General features: G+C 39.9%; 1 protein-coding gene across 1 annotated transcript in view; it reads right to left on the reverse strand.

The window, feature by feature from the left end:
* Positions 1–573: 573 nt before the first annotated feature.
* Positions 574–12,500, reverse strand: part of LOC138043325 (CUE domain-containing protein 1-like) — a 153,737-nt gene continuing 141,810 nt past the window's right edge. The window contains exon 8 of the mRNA XM_068889560.1: positions 574–583. The gene's annotated coding sequence lies outside the window, so the exon portion shown is untranslated. The remainder of the gene's footprint in view (positions 584–12,500) is intronic.

Here is a 12,500-nt window from a genome sequence, read left to right on the forward strand (position 1 = left end):
ATACACCCATTCCATAAATGGCGGGCGACACGGACAACCTGGGGCGAGTAGCTCGACAACGAGGCTAGTCAGCCCTCTCGCCTGGTAGGGAAAAAAGTTAATATAGCCGCATCAGTAAGGTCTGTATGTACCGTAAAGGTAACGGAAGAAGACATTCCAGGTGCATCATTCGAAGGAAGGTTGCCATCCCAGCTTAAAATTGAAGAGCTGAAATTTTGGCTTCTGTGTCACGGTGATTCCTGCAAAGGACTCAAAACTAAAGTAGAATTCGTGAAAAGGTAAGTGTTTACAAAGACCGCGTGCTCGAACAAATTTTGCTGGTTAGATGACGGCTTGGAGCTTATTTTAAAGTAATAAACTGCATAAACTAAGAATTTTCACTTCTTTCAAAGTTTTTTAAAACCAATTTGGTGCTATTTTGCAACTTAGAATTGCTGTAGGGCTCAACATAATTCGATCGATTGCTATAATGTCTCTCAAAACCGTAGATTGGCAGAATACATTTCAAGTGGCCGTGACAAGAACATCATTGACCAAGATCAGAATCAAATTTATACAAAGAAAAAAGAAAGGCAAAACTGTTATGTGAACCGCGGCGCTTCATCACCAATACGGTCAATAAAATATCCTTCAGAGGGCTGGTCTTCAAGCCTGTTGCGTATGCCCATGTTCACCGGGGCTGAAATGAATATGCACATATCAAAATCTGGAAAGCACATCGATCCACATAGCAAGGCACACTCAGTCCCGACCAGCATAGGAAAGGCAAAAACGTTTTTAGAAGATGAATATTTAAGCGATATATCGCTTGCGAGCGATCAAGTGCACTTTTTTGTTAGGTCCACGTGCCATCATAGTTTCAGGAAGAACGACCCGCCGCACAGTTTAAGGGTAGCCCTAGATTTGGTCTCTGGAGAAGCTAGAAATGCTTCATGCACTTGTGTTGCGGGCCAGATAGGTTTTTGTAACCACACATGAGCTCTGCTTATGAAAATATGGAAATTAAGTATTAATGGTGCAAGGATGTTAGTGAACTTAAGGAGGATGACATGCAACCCACAAAGGACTGTACTTCAACTTTTCAGTTGTGGCACCGAATTGGGAGAGGTGATACCATATAACCCCAGCCTGTTATGGAAAGTTCAGTAAAGAGAACAGCTCAGATTCCTCCAAAGAGCCTGGGGTAAGTTTCCTTCTGTATGAAGCCAGAAATAATTTGAGAACTCAGTATGTTGATGAAGTTAAATTCAAAGAGCAGCTCCTTCAGATTAATCCTGCTATGCCATTAGTACAGATTATGAACCCGAAAACAAAAGATAGTGACAGAATTGAAACTAGATTTGGCAAATTCCTCAGTCCAATTTTCAAGTGTTTTGTGATATAAACTCCATACCTTGAATTGATTCAAGTCTGCAAAGGCCTATTTATTCAGATTTTCCACAGTTTCCTCTTGATGATGTACCAAAATTCCAGTACCCTAATGAAATTGGTGAATTGGAAAAGAAACTTCTAGAGCGCCTGACAGTTGACAAGAGCAAACTGAATGAAATTGAAAAAAAAACTACTGCACAAGCTGATTCAGAAGCATGGAAAAATGAAGGAAATATAGGATTACTGCCTCCAATTTCGGACTAATAATGAACAGAAAAAGAAATCATTCCATCCTTTTACAGAACATGTTACATCCAAAGCCTTTTTCCTCTAGGCATACTGCTCATCGTAAAAATTACGAGTCAGTGGCCCTAATGCAATACGAAAAGTACATGTTTCCTACTCGAAAACCAGTTCAAGTGTTGAAATCATGGTTTGTTGTATTCCAAGACTTACCAATCCTTGGTGCTTCGCCTAATGGTAAAGTTATTGACACTGGATGCAGAGGTCCTTACGGATTAGCTGAAATTAAATGTCCTGAATTGAAATTTAGAGTTACACCTGTAGAGGCATGTTCTGACCCGAATTTCGTTTTAGAAATTGTTGATGGAGAGCCTAGACTTAAGCGCAAACATCATTAGTATGCACAAGTACAAGGAAAGTTAAGTGCAACGCAGTGTAAATGGTGTGACTTCATTGTTTACACCAGCAAAGGCATGAGCACTGAATCCCGTCCATGTCCATGTATACTAGGCAAGTATAAAGAATAAGCTGAAGAGTTACTTCCTTGATCATTTCCACAGCTGCTACTGAATTTTGTGCATAATCACTTAACAAAATACTGTGCCTTTAATGCTAATTTTAACCATGGTTTACCATTTCAGTGATTCTGTATTCTGGGGCTGAATCCCATCTTGCCCCAATAAAGTTGAAAGGTGTGTCTGCATTATATGTAATGAATAGAGTGGTTATTTTGATGTATAGAACACCAAATCTTTTGTTTCCTTTTGCTTGTTGTTATTTTTAGTTTTGACTCTGAGTCTTAGATTTGAACAGTATAGGAAAGGAACCGGGGTAGCAAGTCAGATATTGCTCTTATCTGTTTATAAATAAAGAGCAACTACACATCTCAAGACAACAGTTTTTATAAATAAATAATTGACAATCAGAAGAGATTATTTTCTTCTGTTGCTGAGAAAGGGTGGGGGTGGTGGTGAATCAAAGGGAAATCAACTAGGAACCCAATTATATTTTCCCATCAAAACTATCCATTCCTTGGCAATTGAATACAAAAACATACAATAACAGAGTGAAGAGTGAGCTGTTTTAATGAATACATTTAGTGCGCAGGGTAAAGTTTTGTTCAACTTGCACTTTCATGAATCAGGTAGAGATGAGGGGGTCCTGTAAATTACTTAAAAAACAACAAATACTCCACATCTGATTGACAAGACCAAGTGAACCTAAGGGAATTACTCCATTCCAAATTTTGTGGTTCTTTATCCTGTTTATGGCTCGTTCGACATGAATTCGTACACTGGGAATTTCTTGGGTTCTTATAACATTCTCAGGAGTCATTTGCTCATTTTGTCCGAGAAATGGAGGGATGTTGAGGCTCGTACCCAGTGGCAAGAGATTCTGAATAGTAAAGCCCTTGTCCGCCATGACAGTCTCCTTCACTGAATTTTTGAGCCAGAAAACCACTGCGAATGACAATTTCTCGATCCTAGATGCTGCCTGATTACAGCTGGCTTATGAAGGTAACAGCAGCCTTCGGGGCAATTCCAATCAAGCCTTTAAGTGTCGTGTTGTTTTTATAGGAACTGAATAGTTCAGTGTTCAGTAGTAGACTACTAGGCATTTTGCACCTTATTTCAGTGCAGGCTATAATAACACGCTTTGAAGGATACTTATCCTTGAATACTTCTGCCATAGTTTTTACAATAACCTCTCTAGATGGCCAGATGTTTATCTAAGCAAACGTAAGGTACATAAAGTTAATCTAAGCAGTAAAGATTCGGCTGACAGGTGATGTTGCAATTCCAAATATGGGAAAGGTGCTGCAAAGCAAATCCTCTTCGAGGGCGACACATTACCATAAAAAAAATCCTCAACTGGTTTTAGCCTTTTTTGTCTTCCCTTTTTGGCGTTCTGTTTTTCTGTTTCTTAGTCCTCTTCTTCCACGTCATCATAGAACTCAGCTGGTAAAGCTCGTTCAGAAGAAGAGCAGTATCTTATGTTTTCCCCATGAACGCCTGGATTGAGAAATTCATAAGTGGCTACGAAGGTGGCATATTTAGGAAAACTTGTATAGAAAGAGATGTTTTCGTCACTTTTAAATGAATCAAACACGCGCTCGGTCATACGTTTAAGGTTTCTCTCCGCTGCCGTTAGCTTCTCAAGGAGAACAGTGCTTTCGTTTTCCAGCGCAATTATCCGTTTTTCGGCCTCATAAAGCTTTTTTTCAGTGCTTAAAAGTTTGTGCTCAAGGTATTCAGGCTACCTCCTTTGATCCAGTCTTTTACCCATGGCATCTTGCTTTGGTTCATCCGCATATGCCTTTTGGACGGTTTCACTTTCATTCACTAAATCTGAAAAACAACATGTCACGGCGCTGGTAGACGGCTTCGTGTTCTCTGTTTCTGCCGTAGTTTTTAAGGGAAGTCGTACCGCTGGAGCGGCGGGTCTAATTTGCAGGTTGCAGGTCGCGGGTTGCAGGTCATTGTTTCACCAATACAGAAAGTATCCTAAACATTCATAAAAGCTAACCTTAGGCCTAAAAACGTTTGTTTAGGCGTAATTAGGCCTAAGGTTAGCTTTTAAGAATGTTTAGGATCCTTTCTGTATTGGTGAAACAATGACCTGCAACCCGCCACCTGCGACCTGCGACTTGCAAATTAGACCCGCCGCCGCCGGAGCCTTTCTTTCTTTTTCCGGTGATTCCGGACACCATTTGAACTTTGAGGGCACCACATTATTCTTGACATGGACCCTTCCATTGAGCGACTTTCCCAAATCACTCAATCACTCAGCTTGAAATGTCGAGAGCAGACCTATGTCTTCTTTGTAACGCGAAAGTACTTTCCCTCATCTCTCCTTATCGTATGCAACCATTGCTTACGTCTAGTGTCATCTGTAGGAAATTTGAAATGTGATATTTTTATGTTTTTCTCATCCCTGTGACTTTTTTATTGCATTCAGGCACGCAACAGTAAGAGGGCGTGATCGAAACCGTTCTTCTAGAGACTAACTAGCCTCGTTCTCGCGCTACTCGGCCCAGGTTGGCCGTGTCGTCCGCCATTTATGGGATGGATGTATAATTAACCTCTATTGGCCAAAAACCACCCAAATTACTGATTTTTCGACAGAACATTCATCCCGGAGGATAAAATAATTCGCTGGACATGTAATCAAGGTAAACATGTAAGATTTGGAGCGAAAACAAGTGAATATTTTGAGGGAAAACACAATTCTGTGCGATAACAACATCACGAGGCTGGGCGAAGCGAAATCATCAGTAAGAAAATAATTTTACCTTTTCAGCGATTTCAAGGCTTGAAATTCCATCCAGTGAACCAAAATCCTTTCGTTTATCATTTCCGATGTATTTAGTACAATTTTTTGGCCGCTCGGCGACCGAAACAAAATTTCGCCTTCCCGGGGCTTCAGAACGGCCTGAAGCGAAATGCCCTTCATGTAAGCGTAATAAAAGCTACAAAGACGAGATTCTAGGGAAACTGGGGCCTTATCTCTCCTGTCAACACGCCAAAGTTCACAGCGATCGATGAAAATGGTGGCCTTCTACGAATCCTACAAGAAAAGTACTTGAGCGCTCCATTTTCAGGGACCGATAGGGAAAAAAAAATTAATCAATGGTTATTTTGAATTTGTTGTGGATGTTTTTTTTTTTTCATGTACAGAAAAAAACTGTCGGTCGTTCGCCGGTTGCAATGGTATTTTTGAACGTAAAAAAAATCCCAAAGAGACCAATGTGGGCTGCTAAAGGAAAAATATGGATACACAAATGGATGAACGTTGTATTTTATTAACAGCAAGAAAAGCTAACCTTAATTTTAGTTTCTGGATTCGCTCCCGGTTACCCTGATGTTGACTGGAAAAACTCAGTAACAAGAAAATATTGACTGTGGGATATTTCATATTTGAATCCGCACAGTCGGTTTCGATGTTGGCCGAAATAGGCCTCTGAGGATTAACACGAGGGACCTTTTCCTATAGTTTTTGATTTTTTACTATTACAATGGATTTGACTATTTTCCAAAGAAACGAAGCATCCCAAGTGAAAAGGCATTTGGTGTCTAGTTTACACAGAACTCATAAGGTGTGCTGGAATGGATCCTAAATCTGTTTTTCTCCTTTCACAAAATTTCACAACAATTCCTTACATTTTTCAGAAAAGTGCGGGGATCACTACCATGCTTGGTCAATAACCCGCACTTAGATTCTACAGTCCTTTCATTCAGATACCTTTGTATTACAATACGCACGGGTGTGCGAATGTTCGCGATTCTGAGCCCATGCATACATGCTTTGTTTGGTAAAGCAGGCTGAATTAAAGGCAGCATACGCTGATGTGGACTTGCTAAATATTTACAAGTACATCATTATACAAATGCAATTATCTGAATGCTAAAAAGAATATTAAATGAAGAAGCTATTTACTTGTACTAAAATCACTAGGTTAAAACATTAAAAAGAAGTTGAAGCAAAAAACATAAAAGTTAAAACACTAAAATGAGGCTCGAGGAAAAACTAATGAAATGAATAAAATTTAAAAAAGGTTAATAGAATGAAAAGTCAGAGTGTTTGTTGTTATTGAGACAGGCTTCCTTTGAGAAACTGATATTTGTAACCAGGTCCCATTTTATTCTTTAGTTATGACTTAAAGCGTTGTAGTGATAGGAGAGTTTTTAATTGTTCCGTAAGGAGGTTCCAAGCCATTGGTCCTCTGTATGCTAATGTGGTTCTGCCCAAGTTAAAACTGATTAACAACGCGGTACTGTGGAGTTATTTCTGTTACGTAGCGTGTATTTATGAAGTAAACTATGGCTAACCAAACTTGAAATTTTGGCTGGTTAGTGTGCACACTGTTCATAAGCGTTAAAAAGCTTCATCTTGTACAGGTCACTGATAGATGGCCAACGAGTGCCTGCAAAAGCATCCTTGTCAGAAATATCATTACGTAATCTAAATACTATTTTAGCTGCTCCTGCATTTGTGTGATCTATTTCATTGACCAGGGATGGTGAGGATGTACCCCACACTAGATTACAGTATGTAACAGTGGGTACAATACTAGAGAAGTAAATAGTTTTACGTGTGTTAGTTAGTAAACACCTTAGTCTTTTTACTTGATTGTCCTTGCTTCGGAACGATTTGCAGAGGGGCTCTACGTGGTTGTGCCTTAATGGTCCCATTAAGGAGCCTTTTGGTGCATCACGTTAAACTGACTTGTTGCCACTAGCCGCAGCAAACTGTTTTCTATGCCTTAGCATATCCATTTAAGCCTATTTCCAGTTAGACCAATAGCCCTTTAGTTTGTATCAACGTATGGAGTGGACAGTTATCAAGAGCCCTCTGGATGTCGATGAACACCACGCCAACCACTTCCCATCGTTAACTGCGTTTCTCCAAGTTTCAGTTAAATATATTAGAAGCCCCTCCTCGGCAAGATCCCCATTGATTATCACTTATGTGGCCAATTTCGGTTGTAAAGCACACACAAGGCCGCCAGCAATTTACTGGGAGCGTATGGCATCTGTAGGGGACTATATTTGGTCCTGTCTGAGCGGTCACCTTTCTTGTAGATAATGTCCATCCTCGAAGTTTTCCATTGTAAAGGAACAATGGATTTGTCTATGCTACGTTTGCAAACTGAAGCAACAAAGAGCCCTTCAACAGCAGCCTCGCCTATCAAGTGGAGATCCTTGGGAGAGATTGGTCAGGGCCCATTCATGTGCCTCATTCATTTGTTTAATGACGCACACGAAAAACCCGCACTCCTAATGCACGTGCTACACTAGTACTATTGCTATAATCTTACGCTCTTCCTTTGTTTAGGAGAGATCTTGGGAAGAAGATTGTTACGATCCCAAGCGTTAGTCTGCGTCAAGTTCAATTGCTTGATTAAGTTGATTCATCCACTGACCTCTTGCAGGGGATTCCTTTGATCACCGCTTTCCTAAACCGTTTCATTCCTATGGCATAAATCAATGGATTTGCAATTGAACACGCATAGTAGAGTCCATGGACGATGTAGTTTATGATGGTGAACCCACTCTCAGTTTGGGGCTTGCTGTTCCAAATATACATAGGCTTGATGGCTGCATATAAAGCCCACGGCAGAGTCGTCACCACAGATACAACAATTACTATAAAAAGTGTTAATGATAATTTGGTACCAGAATCAGCAACTGTGCCATAAGGCATTGGAGGAGGATGTTTGTGGACGTTGTTTATGATAATTATGAAAGAGAACGAGACTATCAGAAGAGCAAACACGATATGTGATGCCCAGGCGTAAAAAAAATTAACCGGCATAAAGACAAAAAGAGCAGCATCCACACACGGGAAGATAAAAGCCAACCGAAAATAATGGCTTTAAAATACACGTTTTTCCCAATTGAACAATGCCGAAACGGATAAACTGTTGCATGAAGGCGTTCTAAGGAGATTAAAGAAAGATTAGTCAAGGTGGATATGGTAAAACATGCTCAGAAATGTCACGCTACTCAATTTTTGCCAGCTAAAACCAGGCTAGAGGTCCGATGTCCGATTCATGTAGAATAATTCCAAGGGTCCTGAAACTGCTCCCGACAGTAAATCCGCTACGGTGAGATTTATGATCAGATAGGTCGTTCGCTTGCATAAGTTTTGGTTTCCTGCAAAGACGGTGATCGTGTAAGCGTTTATAATAAAAATGACGACAAATTCGATGACGAAAATCCCATCGATCCAAGCAAAGCCGTGCAGTTCAGTTGAGAGATCTTTTGCCGTGCCGTTGGTCAACCGGGATTCTGGGTCGTTATTAAGCTTTCTGTAGCCACTCTTATTCTTTCTTCTTAATCTCTTGGTTTAACCGAATTCTTCTTCTTATTCTTATTCTTTCCTTGGGCAATAAACCGTTTGTTATTTTCAAAAAGTGGTTTAATCGGTTTTTCCTTTGTTCAGGAATGAAAATCGAATTTTTTTGTCAACTGGAAGTAAAAAAACAATCATCTGTTCTCTTTTGGACATAAAGAAAAAGTTGATTTGTTTGTTTGTTTTGCTCTATAATGCGATCGAACAACTTGAATGCTTTTTAATCCGTTTGCCCAACTGGTTTTCTATGTGCCTCTACAGAGACAAGAAAACTTTGTCCTTATGTTATAAACACGTAATCGCAATAAGCTCTCGTAAAATTAGGGGAAAATTTCATTTTTCAGAGGTTTGTTTAAAGCACCTAAACGTTAAGTGTTTGAGTGTTGTTGTGGCTGAGGGTGTGCTTGTTTTCCTTTAAAACTCATGCGGGTTCGAGAAAAACTCCTTGCCAAACTGGTGAATTGCAAAGTAAATTTCACTCGAAAAGCCGATATCGTACTCATCGCTTCGTGATTCATGCGATATCGGTTTTTTTTTTAATTTACCCTGGAATTCACCAGTTAGGCAACGAACTTTTCTATAGAAGAAAGCAAAGAAAATTATTTAATTATTAAAGCAGCAGCCGGAAACATCAAAACGTGGACAATTCGAAACCTTTTATTTTCGCTAACCCTACAGGCAGTAAGAATAAGGGAGCTCCGCTTTTAGACTTGGCTAAATCTATATATTTGATAAATGTTTAATTGGATGTTTGGGTATTCACAATTTCAGCGGTGTCCGTTTGAGAGCGCGCGGAAGCGAGACTTTCGTGTCAAATCCGATTAGATTGAGAGAAGAGCATAAAGAGATTCAACGCGGGAAATGCGAGAAAAAAAAAAAAAGATTTCCTATCCAGAAGAGGAGAAACTACAGTTGTTGAATGGAAGCTGCCCTCGATAGCTTCCCACATTTGGGGTTGTTACTTCGATTAACACTGCTGTTAGATTTCACACGCTTTCATTACGACATAAATTTCGAATTTTGTAGTTTCTTGGGGCTCATGTTTCTTGTGTGTTGTACTCAAATCATCATTTGTTTCCCTGTAAGAGTAACTTAATTATATCTAGCCCTCACAGCACAAGTCACTCCTTTTATTATCTGGAAAGGAAGAGATCATCTCACACGAATCAAAATGTAAGGAATCACTGGACATCTCGGAGATTAAAGTAAGTTGAAAATTGTCCAGTTAGGTGTACATCGTTTGGTTAAAGTACCTTTTATTTGTTCTTTATTCGATCTTCGTTTATCGCGTGATTCGCCTTAGATCAGAGTTTAGTAGTTTTCTGTTTATTGTATGTTCAAGCTACAATCCTGGACAAAATTGTTGACACTCTCTCTATTCGTCTCTCCATAGGAAAACAAATGTGGTTTGATTTGCGCTTCTTGTAAACAACTTTGCTTTGGGTCTAGAAGGGGGAGGGGCTATTTTAGGCCTTTTATCGTAGTTATTGTCTAATGGTCTAAACTTGAGGTATGTCTCAGCTACTTTTGTCCAAGGTTGTGGTTTGAATTACATACGAAGACGGAAGAATACACAAGAACACTCAGCCACCGGGCTCAATTAAGGAATTCACGTTCATAAACTTCTATTTCCTGTTTTGAGTCGAAGAGTTCAAGTTTTTTATTGCTACAAGTTACAGGAAATTCCGAAATAAACTGTGCGTATTGAAATATTAGTCTGTTCGATTACACTGTGGGTTGACTTGGCTCACAAATATAACACTACCTCGTCCCCTACAAACATGCTATATTGTGCCTTTCCATAGTCTTCACGATAAAAATAGGCCACACAAATCTCAAACTACTCCACTCCAAAAAAAAAGCAAAGAAAACAGTCGAGAATCAAGAAATCACACAGTCCTACGATAAGAAATGCTAAATTCTTGTTTTGACCCGAAAGCCTCGTTTTCGCACCTTCTGAAACTAACACCGCTAAGACGCAAACTCTCGCTTGATTGGCCACTACACCTCACTGTGTAAATAGTTTATCCTGAAGTCAAAATAGATACGTTTCGTTTCTGAGGAAACGAAACAAAACTAAGTAGTGTTTCGTTTCCGGACTGAGCAGCTCTGGGTATGATGAGAAATATGCCGCATTCGAGCTCGATCCCCTGGCCTGCTTCTTCCATTGTACGAGTTTCCAGAAGTACCTGTTGGGTTCCTATTCTTTTTTCTTTGTTATTTTCGGATTGGCTCAGCCAGCATTACTCCTGGGAGAATCAAGTTTCCGCGCCTTCAATACCGCCCAACTCAGTGCCAACTGTTTTTGTGTAACATGCACTACAGGCAACCCAGTTTACGCCTACAGGGGTCGTCACGTAGGTTCGACTCCTGCAAAGGGGTACTCAAGTTCTTTCCGATTACCTCCGAGTCAACATCGAAAAGGTACATTACTTTATTATTGCTGTAAACAGTTGGTTCGCTCTTAGACTAAAAGGGACTCCTCCTGATGTTTATATGAGCATTAACCGTGCTCCTCCAGCTCTGCTCAGGTCGGCTGTGATTGTCAAATTGCGCTGGCGTTTCGATTTTCACTATTCCCAGTTTAGAACTTGCGGATCAAGGATGGCACAGTCGGTTAGTGCGCGGCCTTGGTGCAAGAGGTCCTCAGTTCGATTCTCGGATCTCACATCCTTTTTTCGACTTCTTTCCTGTGAGTGTTGCTCAAGTAGCTTTAAATACTCGTAAAACGGAGCACTGATGGAGAGGGGGAAGTAAAATGAGCGCACCGTCGGCCTCAAGTTTGTTAGTTGAATTACTAGAGAGATTAAGCAACGAGTAATTTTTTCCCGCGAACGGCAGGGAGGGTCACGTGACCTGACATTTCCCGCGTTTGCCGTTTGCTGGCCGCCGTTTCTACTCGAGGAGGACATTTTTCCCGTTTGTAGGGAACGCCAAGACGTGAGTATTTGTGGCCCATTTTTACCAACTATTTCTCCATTTTGATCACTTGCTTTTATAGCTAAGCTTCGTTTATCATCCTACTTCTACATGAACTGCTTATAAAGCTAAAAGAGTTTCAAATTCAAGCGGCAAATACATAACTTCTCTGTATCCATTTTTCCTAATCGCAGTAAATGTCGACCGAGAACATTTGCCTTAGGAAAATTAAGAAATATGGGCCTGGCCTGTACTGAACTGTAACTGTATTTCAGTTAATATTTTAAACAATAAGTTGAAAAAGTTTCTTTTTGAACGAACATTTAGTTAATACCGTGTCGCCGGGAAGCTTAAACAGACGAACATCGCGGGCGGAACGGCAAACAACATACGGCTAGCCGACGTTCAGTGTTCGCCGTTTTCGCGGTGCTTAATCTAGCTAACTACTGTTACGAGTTATCGACGTTAAATATAGTTGCTTTACTTACATACATACATACATACTTTATTGAACCTCCCCAAAGGGGCTTTTCAGGAACAATAATAATTATAAAATAATAATTTACATAATTATTTAAATTATTTACAAGATTAAAATAACCAATCATCACTATCAATTACATAACTACTTATCACGATATCAATCACTTCCTAAAAAATCCCTTAGCAGTTTGTTCCTTAAACGCTTCTTAAAGATTATTTCGTTGCTACAAAGTTTCAAATTAGATTCCAAGGAATTCCATATGCTAACAGTTCGGTAATAAAAAGTTCTCTGTCCAGAGGCAGTTTTAAAAAGAGGGATATTTAAAAATTGGGAACTCCTGGTTGTATAACTATTTACATCAGAACGTTTGGTGAAAATAGTGCTCAGGTATTCAGGGGCACGACAATTCATACATTTAAAAGCCAAAATGGTATTTCGATAATAAAGCTGACTGGATACTGGAAGCCACTTAAGGCGTTTCAGTTCAGGCGTAACATGATCATATTTCCGAATTCCACTTACTATTCTACACGCAAAGTTTTGTACCGATTGTAGTTTGTCGATATTTAACTTCGAGCAGTTGGCCCACACGTTCGAACAATAAAACAATTTGCTAAAAACTAAGGCA

The sequence above is a fragment of the Montipora capricornis genome, chromosome 3, assembly GCF_036669925.1.
Source record: "Montipora capricornis isolate CH-2021 chromosome 3, ASM3666992v2, whole genome shotgun sequence".
Lineage (NCBI taxonomy): Eukaryota > Metazoa > Cnidaria > Anthozoa > Scleractinia > Acroporidae > Montipora > Montipora capricornis.